Source organism: Ranitomeya variabilis, chromosome 7 (genome assembly GCF_051348905.1).
Source record: "Ranitomeya variabilis isolate aRanVar5 chromosome 7, aRanVar5.hap1, whole genome shotgun sequence".
Taxonomy (NCBI): domain Eukaryota; kingdom Metazoa; phylum Chordata; class Amphibia; order Anura; family Dendrobatidae; genus Ranitomeya; species Ranitomeya variabilis.
Window position 1 is genome coordinate 244,610,135 of NC_135238.1, and position 16,777 is coordinate 244,626,911.

The window sequence follows — 16,777 nt, forward strand, 5'->3', positions numbered from 1 at the left end:
ATCCTGCCGCTCCCTATATCCATCCTGGTCCTTTTTTCTTGCCTCCATATATCCATCCTGCCCCCCTATATCCATCCCAGTCCTTTGTTCCTGCCCCCATATATCCATCCTGCCCCCCCTTATATCCATCCTGGTCCTTTTTTCCACCCCCCATATATCCTTCATGCTGCCTCCTATATCCATCCTGGTCCTTTTTTCTTGCCTCCATATATCCATCCTGCCGCCCCCTATATCCATCCTGGTCCTTTTTTCCACCCCCCATATATCCATCCTGCCGCTCCCTATATCCATCCTGGTCCTTTTTTCTTGCCTCCATATATCCATCCTGCCCCCCTATATCCATCCCAGTCCTTTTTTCCTGCCCCCACATATCCATCCTGCCCCCCCCTATATCCATCCCAGTCCTTTTTTCCTGCCCCCATATATCCATCCTGCCCCCCCTTATATCCGTCCTGGTCCTTTTTTCCACCCCCCATATATCCTTCATGCCGCCTCCTATATCCATCCTGGTCCTTTTTTCTTGCCTCCATATATCCATCCTGCCCCCTATATCCATCCCAGTCCATTTTTCCTGCCCCCATATATCCATCCTGCCCCCCCTTATATCCATCCCAGTCCTTTTTTCCTGCCCCCCCCCCCTTATATCCATCCTGGTCCTTTTTTCCTGCCCCCATATATCCTTCATGCCGCCCCCTATATCCATCCTGGTCCTTTTTTCCGCCCCCCATATATCCATCCTGCCGCTCCCTATATCCATCCTGGTCCTTTTTTCCTGCCCCCATATATCCATCCTGCCGCTCCCTATATCCATCCTGGTCCTTTTTTCCTGCCCCCATATATCCATCCTGCCCCCCCTTATATCCATCCCAGTCCTTTTTTCCTGCCCCCCCCCCTTATATCCATCCTGGTCCTTTTTTCCTGCCCCCATATATCCTTCATGCCGCCCCCTATATCCATCCTGGTCCTTTTTTCCGCCCCCCATATATCCATCCTGCCGCTCCCTATATCCATCCTGGTCCTTTTTTCCTGCCCCCATATATCCAACCTGCCCCCCCTTTAATCCATCCCAGTCCTTTTTTCCTGCCCCCCCCCCCCCCCTTTATATCCATCCTGGTCCTTTTTTCTTGCCTCCATATATCCATCCTGCCGCCCCCCCTATACCCATCCTGGTTCTTTTTTCCTGCCCCCCATATATCCAATCTGGCCCCTTATCCTGGCTTCATGAAGAGACAGAGAGAGAAAAAAAGATTCCTCTTACCTTCCTGCACTCCCAGCTCTTGGCGGCATCCTCCTCCTCTGCAGGTCCGGCACGCGCGTAGTAAAATGGCCGCCAACCTAGCAGAGGCTGGCGGTTGACGTGTGCCGCCGCATGTGGTGCATGACACTGATGTTATATGGAGCACCCCCATAGGGCTAGGTGTACTCGGGACCGGGTCCTTTGGTTCTCGGTGGGGATGTCACGGTGGCTGACCCGGTCCGTGGCCCTAGGGATGTCCGTGTAAAAGGGGGAAAGGTCTTTAAAGGGGAAATGTTTGTGACGCCACCTGTGGTGTTCGGTCAGGGTGACCGACGCTGCTGTGAGGGGTCCGCTGGGGTGATATTATGGCAGCTAGATGGTATACCGTCCCACAGGTGAAGTATGTCCCCAGGGCTTCGCAGAATGTAGATGGTGATGGTGAGAGGCGCAGTGAATAACGAGGACACAAGGTTGCAGTCTCTTTACCGTTACTGAAGACTTCAGCATCCACAGTCCAGAGTACGGACCACAGGGCAGGCAGAGTCCGGCCGGTCTGAAGGCAAATCCAGAGTCCCCTTATCCAGGTGGAAATCAGTAGCCTTCCTACTAGCGCCTGGGTGTTGTAGAACCTTACTGCTGAGCTTCTCATAAGGTCCTCACAACTGTTGTAGATGTTTTAGATGTTATGTCTCTTTCTCTCTGTCCCCCTGATGGTATGGATAGGACAAACCCGTATGACTGGTGGCCTGAGGCTTTTTACAGGGACTCTAGCACGCCCCAGCCCCCACAAGTTGCCACCGTGCCTCCTGGGTATAGGTCGGGCAGGTAACGTGGAATTATCTGTCCCGCCGGTCTCTGGAGCAAGGCATGGAGACTGTTGCTCCCTCGGTGTTCCAGCTACCGGATCCTGCGCCTCAGTAGTCAGCCTTTGCAGGGCAGAACTCCTTCTGGTGACCTCTCCTTTTGCTATGACTTCGTTTCTCACCCTCTACAACACAATTCTCTTTCGTGTCCGTTCTTAGGAGGCTGCCGCACGCCGGGCCAACGCAGCTCCGTGGCCTTCTCTCTAGGCCTCTGACAGGATCCCACCCCTGTCAGGGACCCACTCTGTCAGCAGCTATTAGATGTTCTTCCTCCCTCTCTGCCTGACAGGTGCTGCCTGGGTGAAGCCCAGTCAGCTTCTGCCTGACTTCCTGTCCAGACTCCCAGTTTTACCTAATTGTGAAGAGTGCCCTAGTAGATAGGAGCGTAGCTCCCCCTGGTGGACTGGAGTGTGAAGTGTGTTGTGTGGTTTGTGATACCTGGTAAAGAGATCTCCTTTATTGCCTTCAGACGTAACATCACTCCCCCCTGGTGGAAGAATGACATTACTGCAACGACCAGGACCCTGGAGCGCTGCACAAACGCCGTGATGACAGGTGCACACTTGACAGATATAATTGGGACGTGCGACAACGCGGTTCAGGTAATGAATGCTGCTTGCGCGTGCCCCTGCACATTCTCTGTCTGCAAAAGGGCCAGTGCCCCTAAAAACCGCAGACTTTTTTTTCTTCTTTTTCTCCTCCTCCCCTTCGTCCCACTGCCAAGGGCCCACCGGGGATTTCCCTGATAGCCCGCCAGGCCAAACCGACTCTGTTCACATATAAGAGGAATGCACGGGGACGTGAAGGTAGGGGAATAAACCAAAATAGAGGGTAGGGAATTGCCACACATACAAACCAAGCAACGAGCACAGATAACTCCTCCAACTCTCCTCATGTAAGCACCGCTCCCTCCAAAAGCCAAGCAGCAAATGCTAACTCTGGCAAGGATTTGCATCGGAGCCCAAATTATAAAGGGTAAAGGAGTGGCTAACTGAGCTCAACTAAAAGCTCAGAGATTTCCAAGATGGCTGAACAGCCCATGTTTTGCCAGAAGGAATAAACGCATTTAAAATGAAGGAGAAGTGCTTCATCTCAGTGCCAGAGTAGGAGCAATCAGACGCTGCGGTCTTCTGATTCCACACTGTCACAGTAACCCCGTGACACCAGCACATTATAATCACACACAGCTCTGCTCCTGGCACTTTATAATCACACAGCTCTGCTCCCAGCACTTAATAACCTCGCACAACTCTGCTCCTGCAGCTTTGTAATCACACACAGCTCTGCTCCCAATTTGTTATAATCACACACAGCTCTGCTCCTGGCACTCTATAATCGCACACAGCTCTGCTCCTGGCACTTTATAATCACACACAGCTCTGCTCCTGGCACTTTATAATCACACACAGCTCTGCTCCTGGCACCCTATAATCACACACAGCTCTGCTCCCAATTTGTTATAATCACACACAGCTCTGCTCCTGGCACTCTATAATCACACACAGCTCTGCTCCTGGCACTCTATAATCACACACAGCTCTGCTCCCACTTTGTTATAATCACACACAGCTCTGCTCCTGGCACTCTATAATCGCACACAGCTCTGCTCCTGGCACTTTATAATCACACACAGCTCTGCTCTTGGCACTTTATAATCACACACAGCTCTGCTCCTGGCATTTTATAATCACACACAGCTCTGCTCCTGGCACCCTATAATCACACACAGCTCTGCTCCTGGCACTCTATAATCACACACAGCTCTGCTCCTGGCACTTTATAATCACACACAGCTCTGCTCCTGGCACCCTATAATCACACACAGCTCTGCTCCTGGCACCCTATAATCACACACAGCTCTGCTCCTGGCACTTTATAATCACACACAGCTCTGCTCCTGGCACCCTATAATCACACACAGCTCTGCTCCTGGCACTCTATAATCACACACAGCTCTGCTCCTGGCACTTTATAATCACACACAGCTCTGCTCCTGGCACTCTATAATCGCACACAGCTCTGCTCCTGGCACTCTATAATCACACACAGCTCTGCTCCTGGCACTCTATAATCACACACAGCTCTGCTCCTGGCACTTTATAATCACACACAGCTCTGCTCCTGGCACTCTATAATCACACACAGCTCTGCTCCTGGCACTCTATAATCACACACAGCTCTGCTCCTGGCACTTTATAATCACACACAGCTCTGCTCCTGGCACTCTATAATCGCACACAGCTCTGCTCCTGGCACTCTATAATCACACACAGCTCTGCTCCTGGCACTCTATAATCACACACAGCTCTGCTCCTGGCACTTTATAATCACACACAGCTCTGCTCCTGGCACCCTATAATCACACACAGCTCTGCTCCTGGCACTTTATAATCACACACAGCTCTGCTCCTGGCACTGTATAATCACACACAGCTCTGCTCCTGGCACTCTATAATCACACACAGCTCTGCTCCTGGCACTCTATAATCACACACAGCTCTGCTCCTGGCACTCTATAATCACACACAGCTCTGCTCCTGGCACTCTATAATCACACACAGCTCTGCTCCTGGCACTCTATAATCACACACAGCTCTGCTCCTGGCACTTTATAATCACACACAGCTCTGCTCCTGGCACTTTATAATCACACACAGCTCTGCTCCTGGCACTTTATAATCACACACAGCTCTGCTCCTGGCAATTTATAATCACACACAGCTCTGCTCCTGGCACCCTATAATCACACACAGCTCTGCTCCTGGCACCCTATAATCACACACAGCTCTGCTCCTGGCACCCTATAATCACACACAGCTCTGCTCCTGGCACTTTATAATCGCACACAGCTCTGCTCCTGGCACTTTATAATCACACACAGCTCTGCTCCTGGCACTCTATAATCACACACAGCTCTGCTCCTGGCACTCTATAATCACACACAGCTCTGCTCCTGGCACTCTATAATCACACACAGCTCTGCTCCTGGCACTTTATAATCACAAACAGCTCTGCTCCTGGCACTCTATAATCGCACACAGCTCTGCTCCTGGCACTTTATAATCACACACAGCTCTGCTCCTGGCACTTTATAATCACACACAGCTATGCTCCTGGCACTGTATAATCACACACAGCTCTGCTCCCACTTTGTTATAATCACACACAGCTCTGCTCCTAGCACTTTATAATCACACACAGCTCTGCTCCTGGCACTCTATAATCACACACAGCTCTGCTCCTGGCACTTTATAATCACACACAGCTCTGCTCCTGGCACTTTATAATCACACACAGCTCTGCTCCTGGCACTCTATAATCACACACAGCTCTGCTCCTGGCACTTTATAATCACACATAGCTCTGCTCCTGGCACTTTATAATCACACACAGCTCTGCTCCTGGCACCCTATAATCGCACACAACTCTGCTCCTGGCACTTTATAATCACACACAGCTCTACTCCTGGCACTCTATAATCACACACAGCTCTGCTCCCACTTTGTTATAATCACACACAGCTCTGCTCCTGGCACCCTATAATCACACACAGCTCTGCTCCTGGCACCCTATAATCACACACAGCTCTGCTCCTGGCACCCTATAATCACACACAGCTCTGCTCCCACTTTGTTATAATCACACACAGCTCTGCTCCTGGCACTTTGTAATCACACACAGCTCTGCTCCTGGCACCCTATAATCACACACAGCTCTGCTCCTGGCACTCTATAATCGCACACAGCTCTGCTCCTGGCACTTTGTAATCACACACAGCTCTGCTCCTGGCACCCTATAATCACACACAGCTCTGCTCCTGGCACTCTATAATCACACACAGCTCTGCTCCTGGCACCCTATAATCGCACACAGCTCTGCTCCTGGCACCCTATAATCACACACAGCTCTGCTCCTGGCACCCTATAATCACACACAGCTCTGCTCCTGGCACCCTATAATCACACACAGCTCTGCTCCTAGCACCCTATAATCACACACAGCTCTGCTCCTAGCACCCTATAATCACACACAGCTCTGCTCCTGGCACCCTATAATCACACACAGCTCTGCTCCTGGCACCCTATAGTCACACACAGCTCTGCTCCTGGCACCCTATAGTCACACACAGCTCTGCTCCTGGCACTCTATAATCGCACACAGCTCTGCTCCTGGCACTCTATAATCGCACACAGCTCTGCTCCTGGCACTCTATAATCGCACATAGCTCTGCTCCTGGCACTCTATAATCGCACACAGCTCTGCTCCTGGCACTCTATAATCACACACAGCTCTGCTCCTGGCACTTTATAATCACACACAGCTCTGCTCCTGGCACTCTATAATCACACACAGCTCTGCTCCTGGCACTCTATAATCGCACACAGCTCTGCTCCTGGCACTCTATAGTCACACACAGCTCTGCTCCTGGCACCCTATAATCACACACAGCTCTGCTCCTGGCACTTTATAATCACACACAGCTCTGCTCCTGGCACTCTATAATCGCACACAGCTCTGCTCCTGGCACTTTATAATCACACACAGCTCTGCTCCTGGCACTCTATAATCACACACAGCTCTGCTCCTGGCACTCTATAATCACACACAGCTCTGCTCCCACTTTGTTATAATCACACACAGCTCTGCTCCTGGCACTCTATAATCACACACAGCTCTGCTCCTAGCACTTTATAATCACACACAGCTCTGCTCCTGGCACCCTATAATCACACACAGCTCTGCTCCTGGCACTCTATAATCACACACAGCTCTGCTCCTGGCACTCTATAGTCACACACAGCTCTGCTCCTGGCACTTTATAATCACACATAGCTCTGCTCCTGGCACTCTATAATCGCACACAGCTCTGCTCCTGGCACTTTATAATCACACACAGCTCTGCTCCTGGCACTTTATAATCACACACAGCTCTGCTCCTGGCACTCTATAATCGCACACAGCTCTGCTCCTGGCACTCTATAATCGCACACAGCTCTGCTCCTGGCACTTTATAATCACACACAGCTCTGCTCCTGGCACTTTATAATGACACACAGCTCTGCTCCTGGCACTCTATAATCACACACAGCTCTGCTCCTGGCACTTTATAATCACACATAGCTCTGCTCCTGGCACTTTAAAATCACACACAGCTCTGCTCCTGGCACTCTATAATCACACACAGCTCTGCTCCTGGCACTCTATAATCACACACAGCTCTGCTCCCACTTTGTTATAATCACACACAGCTCTGCTCCTGGCACCCTATAATCACACACAGCTCTGCTCCTGGCACTCTATAATCACACACAGCTCTGCTCCTGGCACCCTATAATCACACACCGCTCTGCTCCCACTTTGTTATAATCACACACAGCTCTGCTCCTGGCACCCTATAATCACACACAGCTCTGCTCCTGGCACTCTATAATCACACACAGCTCTGCTCCTGGCACCCTATAATCACACACCGCTCTGCTCCCACTTTGTTATAATCACACACAGCTCTGCTCCTGGCACTCTATAATCACACACAGCTCTGCTCCTGGCACCCTATAATCACACACAGCTCTGCTCCTGGCACTCTATAATCACACACAGCTCTGCTCCTGGCACCCTATAATCACACACCGCTCTGCTCCCACTTTGTTATAATCACACACAGCTCTGCTCCCACTTTGTTATAATCACACACAGCTCTGCTCCTGGCACTCTATAATCGCACACAGCTCTGCTCCTGGCACTTTGTACTCACACACAGCTCTGCTCCTGGCACCCTATAATCACACACAGCTCTGCCCCTGGCACCCTATAATCACACACAGCTCTGCTCCTGGCACCCTATAATCGCACACAGCTCTGATCCTGGCACTCTATAATCGCACACAGCTCTGCTCCTGGCACTCTATAATCGCACACAGCTCTGCTCCTGGCACTCTATAATCACACACAGCTCTGCTCCTGGCACTTTATAATCACACACAACTCTGCTCCTGGCACTCTATAATCACACACAGCTCTGCTCCTGGCACTTTATAATCACACACATCTCTGCTCCTGGCACTTTATAATCACACACAGCTCTGCTCCTGGCACTTTGTAATCACACACAGCTCTGCTCCTGGCACTTTATAATCACACACAGCTCTGCTCCTGGCACTTTATAATCACACACAGCTCTGCTCCTGGCACTTTATAATCACAGACAGCTCTGCTCCTGGCACTTTATAATCACACACAACTCTGCTCCTGGCACTTTATAATCACAGACAGCTCTACTCCTGGCACTCTATAATCACACACAGCTCTGCTCCCACTTTGTTATAATCACACACAGCTCTGCTCCTGGCACCCTATAATCACACACAGCTCTGCTCCTGGCACCCTATAATCACACACAGCTCTGCTCCTGGCACTTTATAATCACACACAGCTCTACTCCTGGCACTTTATAATCACACACAGCTCTGCTCCTGGCACCCTATAATCACACACAGCTCTGCTCCCACTTTGTTATAATCACACACAGCTCTGCTCCTGGCACTCTATAATCGCACACAGCTCTGCTCCTGGCACTTTGTAATCACACACAGCTCTGCTCCTGGCACCCTATAATCGCACACAGCTCTGCTTCTGGCACCCTATAATCGCACACAGCTCTGCTCCTGGCACCCTATAATCACACACAGCTCTGCTCCTGGCACCCTATAATCACACACAGCTCTGCTCCTGGCACCCTATAATCACACACAGCTCTGCTCCTAGCACCCTATAATCACACACAGCTCTGCTCGTGGCACCCTATAATCACACACAGCTCTGCTCCTGGCACCCTATAATCACACACAGCTCTGCTCCTGGCACCCTATAATCACACACAGCTCTGCTCCCACTTTGTTATAATCACACACAGCTCTGCTCCTGGCACTCTATAATCGCACACAGCTCTGCTCCTGGCACTTTGTAATCACACACAGCTCTGCTCCTGGCACCCTATAATCGCACACAGCTCTGCTTCTGGCACCCTATAATCGCACACAGCTCTGCTCCTGGCACCCTATAATCGCACACAGCTCTGCTCCTGGCACTCTATAATCGCACACAGCTCTGCTCCTGGCACTCTATAATGGCACACAGCTCTGCTCCTGGCACTCTATAATCGCACACAGCTCTGCTCCTGGCACTCTATAATCGCACACAGCTCTGCTCCTGGCACTCTATAATCGCACACAGCTCTGCTCCTGGCACTCTATAATCACACACAGCTCTGCTCCTGGCACTCTATAATCACACACAGCTCTGCTCCTGGCACCCTATAATCACACACCGCTCTGCTCCCACTTTGTTATAATCACACACAGCTCTGCTCCTGGCACTCTATAATCGCACACAGCTCTGCTCCTGGCACTTTGTATTTACACACAGCTCTGCTCCTGGCACCCTATAATCACACACAGCTCTGCTCCTGGCACCCTATAATCACACACAGCTCTGCTCCTGGCACCCTATAATCGCACACAGCTCTGCTCCTGGCACTCTATAATCGCACACAGCTCTGCTCCTGGCACTTTATAATCACACACAGCTCTGCTCCTGGCACTCTATAATCACACACAGCTCTGCTCCTGGCACTTTATAATCACACACAGCTCTGCTCCTGGCACTTTATAATCACACACAGCTCTGCTCCTGGCACTTTATAATCACACACAGCTCTGCTCCTGGCACTTTATAATCACAGACAGCTCTACTCCTGGCACTCTATAATCACACACAGCTCTGCTCCCACTTTGTTATAATCACACACAGCTCTGCTCCTGGCACCCTATAATCACACACAGCTCTGCTCCTGGCACCCTATAATCACACACAGCTCTGCTCCTGGCACCCTATAATCACACACAGCTCTGCTCCCACTTTGTTATAATCACACACAGCTCTGCTCCTGGCACCCTATAATCACACACAGCTCTGCTCCTGGCACCCTATAATCACACACAGCTCTGCTCCCACTTTGTTATAATCACACACAGCTCTGCTCCTGGCACCCTATAATCACACACAGCTCTGCTCCTGGCACTCTATAATCACACACAGCTCTGCTCCTGGCACCCTATAATCGCACACAGCTCTGCTCCTGGCACTCTATAATCGCACACAGCTCTGCTCCTGGCACTCTATAATCGCACACAGCTCTGCTCCTGGCACTCTATAATCGCACACAGCTCTGCTCCTGGCACTCTATAATCGCACACAGCTCTGCTCCTGGCACTTTATAATCACACACAGCTCTGCTCCTGGCACTCTATAATCACACACAGCTCTGCTCCTGGCACTCTATAATCGCACACAGCTCTGCTCCTGGCACTCTATAGTCACACACAGCTCTGCTCCTGGCACCCTATAATCACACACAGCTCTGCTCCTGGCACTTTATAATCACACACAGCTCTGCTCCTGGCACTCTATAATCGCACACAGCTCTGCTCCTGGCACTCTATAATCACACACAGCTCTGCTCCTGGCACTCTATAATCACACACAGCTCTGCTCCCACTTTGTTATAATCACACACAGCTCTGCTCCTGGCACTCTATAATCACACACAGCTCTGCTCCTAGCACTTTATAATCACACACAGCTCTGCTCCTGGCACCCTATAATCACACACAGCTCTGCTCCTGGCACTCTATAATCACACACAGCTCTGCTCCTGGCACTCTATAGTCACACACAGCTCTGCTCCTGGCACTTTATAATCACACATAGCTCTGCTCCTGGCACTCTATAATCGCACACAGCTCTGCTCCTGGCACTTTATAATCACACACAGCTCTGCTCCTGGCAGTTTATAATCACACACAGCTCTGCTCCTGGCACTCTATAATCGCACACAGCTCTGCTCCTGGCACTCTATAATCACACACAGCTCTGCTCCTGGCACTTTATAATCACACATAGCTCTGCTCCTGGCACTCTATAATCGCACACAGCTCTGCTCCTGGCACTTTATAATCACACACAGCTCTGCTCCTGGCACTTTATAATGACACACAGCTCTGCTCCTGGCACTCTATAATCACACACAGCTCTGCTCCTGGCACCCTATAATCACACACAGCTCTGCTCCTGGCACTCTATAATCACACACAGCTCTGCTCCTGGCACTTTATAATCACACATAGCTCTGCTCCTGGCACTTTAAAATCACACACAGCTCTGCTCCTGGCACTCTATAATCACACACAGCTCTGCTCCTGGCACTCTATAATCACACACAGCTCTGCTCCCACTTTGTTATAATCACACACAGCTCTGCTCCTGGCACCCTATAATCACACACAGCTCTGCTCCTGGCACTCTATAATCACACACAGCTCTGCTCCTGGCACCCTATAATCACACACAGCTCTGCTCCTGGCACTCTATAATCACACACAGCTCTGCTCCTGGCACCCTATAATCACACACCGCTCTGCTCCCACTTTGTTATAATCACACACAGCTCTGCTCCTGGCACCCTATAATCACACACAGCTCTGCTCCTGGCACTCTATAATCACACACAGCTCTGCTCCTGGCACCCTATAATCACACACCGCTCTGCTCCCACTTTGTTATAATCACACACAGCTCTGCTCCTGGCACCCTATAATCACACACCGCTCTGCTCCCACTTTGTTATAATCACACACAGCTCTGCTCCTGGCACTCTATAATCGCACACAGCTCTGCTCCTGGCACTTTGTATTCACACACAGCTCTGCTCCTGGCACCCTATAATCACACACAGCTCTGCTCCTGGCACCCTATAATCGCACACAGCTCTGCTCCTGGCACTTTATAATCACACACAGCTCTGCTCCTGACACTCTATAATCACACACAGCTCTGCTCCTGGCACTTTATAATCACACACAGCTCTGCTCCTGGCACTTTATAATCACACACAGCTCTGCTCCTGGCACTTTGTAATCACACACAGCTCTGCTCCTGGCACTTTATAATCACACACAGCTCTGCTCCTGGCACTTTGTAATCACACACAGCTCTGCTCCTGGCACTTTATAATCACACACAGCTCTGCTCCTGGCACTTTATAATCACACACAGCTCTGCTCCTGGCACTCTATAATCACACACAGCTCTGCTCCTGGCACTTTATAATCACACACAGCTCTGCTCCTGGCACTTTATAATCACACACAGCTCTGCTCCTGGCACTTTGTAATCACACACAGCTCTGCTCCTGGCACTTTATAATCACACACAGCTCTGCTCCTGGCACTTTATAATCACACACAGCTCTGCTCCTGGCACTTTATAATCACACACAGCTCTGCTCCTGGCACTTTATAATCACACACAGCTCTGCTCCTGGCACTTTATAATCACACACAGCTCTGCTCCCACTTTGTTATAATCACACACAGCTCTGCTCCTGGCACCCTATAATCACACACAGCTCTGCTCCTGGCACCCTATAATCACACACAGCTCTGCTCCTGGCACCCTATAATCACACACAGCTCTGCTCCCACTTTGTTATAATCACACACAGCTCTGCTCCTGGCACTCTATAATCGCACACAGCTCTGCTCCTGGCACTTTGTAATCACACACAGCTCTGCTCCTGGCACCCTATAATCGCACACAGCTCTGCTTCTGGCACCCTATAATCACACACAGCTCTGCTCCTGGCACCCTATAATCACACACAGCTCTGCTCCTGGCACCCTATAATCACACACAGCTCTGCTCCTAGCACCCTATAATCACACACAGCTCTGCTCGTGGCACCCTATAGTCACACACAGCTCTGCTCCTGGCACTTTATAATCACACACAGCTCTGCTCCTGGCACTCTATAATCGCACACAGCTCTGCTCCTGGCACTCTATAATGGCACACAGCTCTGCTCCTGGCACTCTATAATCGCACACAGCTCTGCTCCTGGCACTCTATAATCGCACACAGCTCTGCTCCTGGCACTCTATAATCGCACACAGCTCTGCTCCTGGCACTCTATAATCGCACACAGCTCTGCTCCTGGCACTCTATAATCACACACAGCTCTGCTCCTGGCACCCTATAATCACACACCGCTCTGCTCCCACTTTGTTATAATCACACACAGCTCTGCTCCTGGCACTCTATAATCGCACACAGCTCTGCTCCTGGCACTTTGTATTCACACACAGCTCTGCTCCTGGCACCCTATAATCACACACAGCTCTGCTCCTGGCACCCTATAATCACACACAGCTCTGCTCCTGGCACCCTATAATCGCACACAGCTCTGCTCCTGGCACTCTATAATCGCACACAGCTCTGCTCCTGGCACTCTATAATCACACACAGCTCTGCTCCTGGCACTTTATAATCACACACAGCTCTGCTCCTGGCATTTTATAATCACACACAGCTCTGCTCCTGGCACTTTATAATCACACACAGCTCTGCTCCTGGCACTCTATAATCACACACAGCTCTGCTCCTGGCACTCTATAATCACACACAGCTCTGCTCCTGGCACTTTATAATCACACACAGCTCTGCTCCTGGCACTTTATAATCACACACAGCTCTGCTCCTGGCACTTTATAATCACACACAGCTCTGCTCCTGGCACTTTATAATCACACACAGCTCTGCTCCTGGCACTCTATAATCACACACAGCTCTGCTCCCACTTTGTTATAATCACACACAGCTCTGCTCCTGGCACCCTATAATCACACACAGCTCTGCTCCTGGCACCCTATAATCACACACAGCTCTGCTCCTGGCACCCTATAATCACACACAGCTCTGCTCCCACTTTGTTATAATCACACACAGCTCTGCTCCTGGCACCCTATAATCACACACAGCTCTGCTCCTGGCACTTTGTAATCACACACAGCTCTGCTCCTGGCACTCTATAATCACACACAGCTCTGCTCGTGGCACTCTATAATCGCACACAGCTCTGCTCCTGGCACTCTATAATCGCACACAGCTCTGCTCCTGGCACTCTATAATCGCACACAGCTCTGCTCCTGGCACTCTATAATCGCACACAGCTCTGCTCCTGGCACTCTATAATCGCACACAGCTCTGCTCCTGGCACTCTATAATCGCACACAGCTCTGCTCCTGGCACTCTATAATCGCACACAGCTCTGCTCCTGGCACTCTATAATCGCACACAGCTCTGCTCCTGGCACTCTATAATCACACACAGCTCTGCTCCTGGCACTTTATAATCACACACAGCTCTGCTCCTGGCACTTTATAATTACATACAGCTCTGCTCCTGGCACTCTATAATCACACACAGCTCTGCTCCTGGCACTTTATAATCACACACAGCTCTGCTCCTGGCACTTTATAATCACACACAACTCTGCTCCCGGCACTTTATAATCACACACAGCTCTGCTCCTGGCTCTCTATAATCACACACAGCTCTGCTCCCACTTTGTTATAATCACACACAGCTCTGCTCCTGGCACTTTATAATCACACACAGCTCTGCTCCTGGCACCCTATAATCACACACAGCTCTGCTCCTGGCACTTTATAATCACACACAGCTCTGCTCCTGGCACTTTATAATCACACACAGCTCTGCTCCTGGCACTTTATAATCACACACAGCTCTGCTCCTGGCACCCTATAATCACACACAGCTCTGCTCCTGGCACCCTATTATCACACACAGCTCTGCTCCTGGCACTTTATAATCACACACAGCTCTGCTCCTGTGTTATGACCCCAGTGGACAGGGTCTCAGAGGAACGTGTAAGTCTGCGAGATTCAAAAATCCAGCTCATAGGGCTGTGGTAACTGGGTTGACCAAATAGCTACTCCTAACGCCAACACTAGAAGTAGCCGGGGATCATGCCTACGGTGATCGCTAGATGACTCGTGCCAGCCGGAGAATCTAACTACCCCTAGGAGAAGAAAACAAAGACCTCTCTTGCCTCCAGAGAAAGGGACCCCAAAGCAAGATACGAGCCCCCCACAAATAATAACGGTGAGGTAAGAGTTAATGACAAACACAGAAATGAACCAGGTTCAGCAAAGAGAGGCCAGCTTACTAATAGCAGAATATAGCAAGATAACTTATCTGGTCAACAAAAACCCTATAAAAATCCACGCTGGAGATTCAAGAACCCCCGAACCGTCTAACGGTCCGGGGGGAGAACACCAGCCCCCTAGAGCTTCCAGCAAAGATCAGGATACAGATTGGAACAAGCTGGACAAAAATACCAAACAAAACAAAAGCAAAAAGCAAGGAAGCAGACTTAGCTTGAAATACAGGAACCCGGATCATAGGACAAGAGCACAACAGATTAGCTCTGATTTCAACGATGCCAGGCATTGAACTGAAGGTCCAGGGAGCTTATATAGCAACGCCCCTGAACTAACGGCCCAGGTGAGGATATAGGAAAAGACAGAAGCTCCAGAGTCAAATCACTAATGACCACTAGAGGGAGCAAAAAGCAAAATCACAACACTCCTGGCACTTTATAATCACACACAGCTCTGCTCCTGGCACTCTATAATCACACACAGCTCTGCTCCTGGCACTCTATAATCACACACAGCTCTGCTCCTGGCACTCTATAATCACACACAGCTCTGCTCCTGGCACTTTATAATCGCACACAGCTCTGCTCCTGGCACTTTATAATCACACACAGCTCTGCTCCTGGCACTCTATAATCACACACAGCTCTGCTCCCACTTTGTTATAATCACACACAGCTCTGCTCCTGGCACTCTATAATCGCACACAGCTCTGCTCCTGGCACTTCATAATCACACACAGCTCTGCTCCTGTCACCCTATAATCACACACAGCTCTGCTCCTGGCACCCTATAATCACACACAGCTCTGCTCCTGGCACCCTATAATCACACACAGCTCTGCTCCCACTTTGTTATAATCACACACAGCTCTGCTCCTGGCACCCTATAATCACACACAGCTCTGCTCCTGGCACTTTATAATCACACACAGCTCTGCTCCTGGCACCCTATAATCACACACAGCTCTGCTCCTGGCACTTTATAATCACACACAGCTCTACTCCTGGCACTCTATAATCACACACAGCTCTGCTCCTGGCACTTTATAATCACACACAGCTCTGCTCCTGGCACCCTATAATCACACACAGCTCTGCTCCTGGCACTTTATAATCACACACAGCTCTACTCCTGGCACTCTATAATCGCACACAGCTCTGCTCCTGACACTTTATAATCACACACAGCTCTGCTCCTGGCACCCTATAATCACACACAGCTCTGCTCCTGGCACCCTATAATCGCACACAGCTCTGCTCCTGGCACTCTATAATCACACACAGCTCTGCTCCTGGCACCCTATAATCACACACAGCTCTGCTCCTGGCACTTTATAATCACACACAGCTCTGCTCCTGGCACTTTATAATCACACACAGCTCTGCTCCTGGCACTTTATAATCACACACAGCTCTGCTCCTGGCACTCTATAATCACACACAGCTCTGCTCCTGGCACCCTATAATCACACACAGCTCTGCTCCCACTTTGTTATAATCACACACAGCTCTGCTCCTGGCACCCTATAATCACACACAGCTCTGCTCCTGGCACCCTATAGTCACACACAGCTCTGCTCCTGGCATCCTATAGTCACA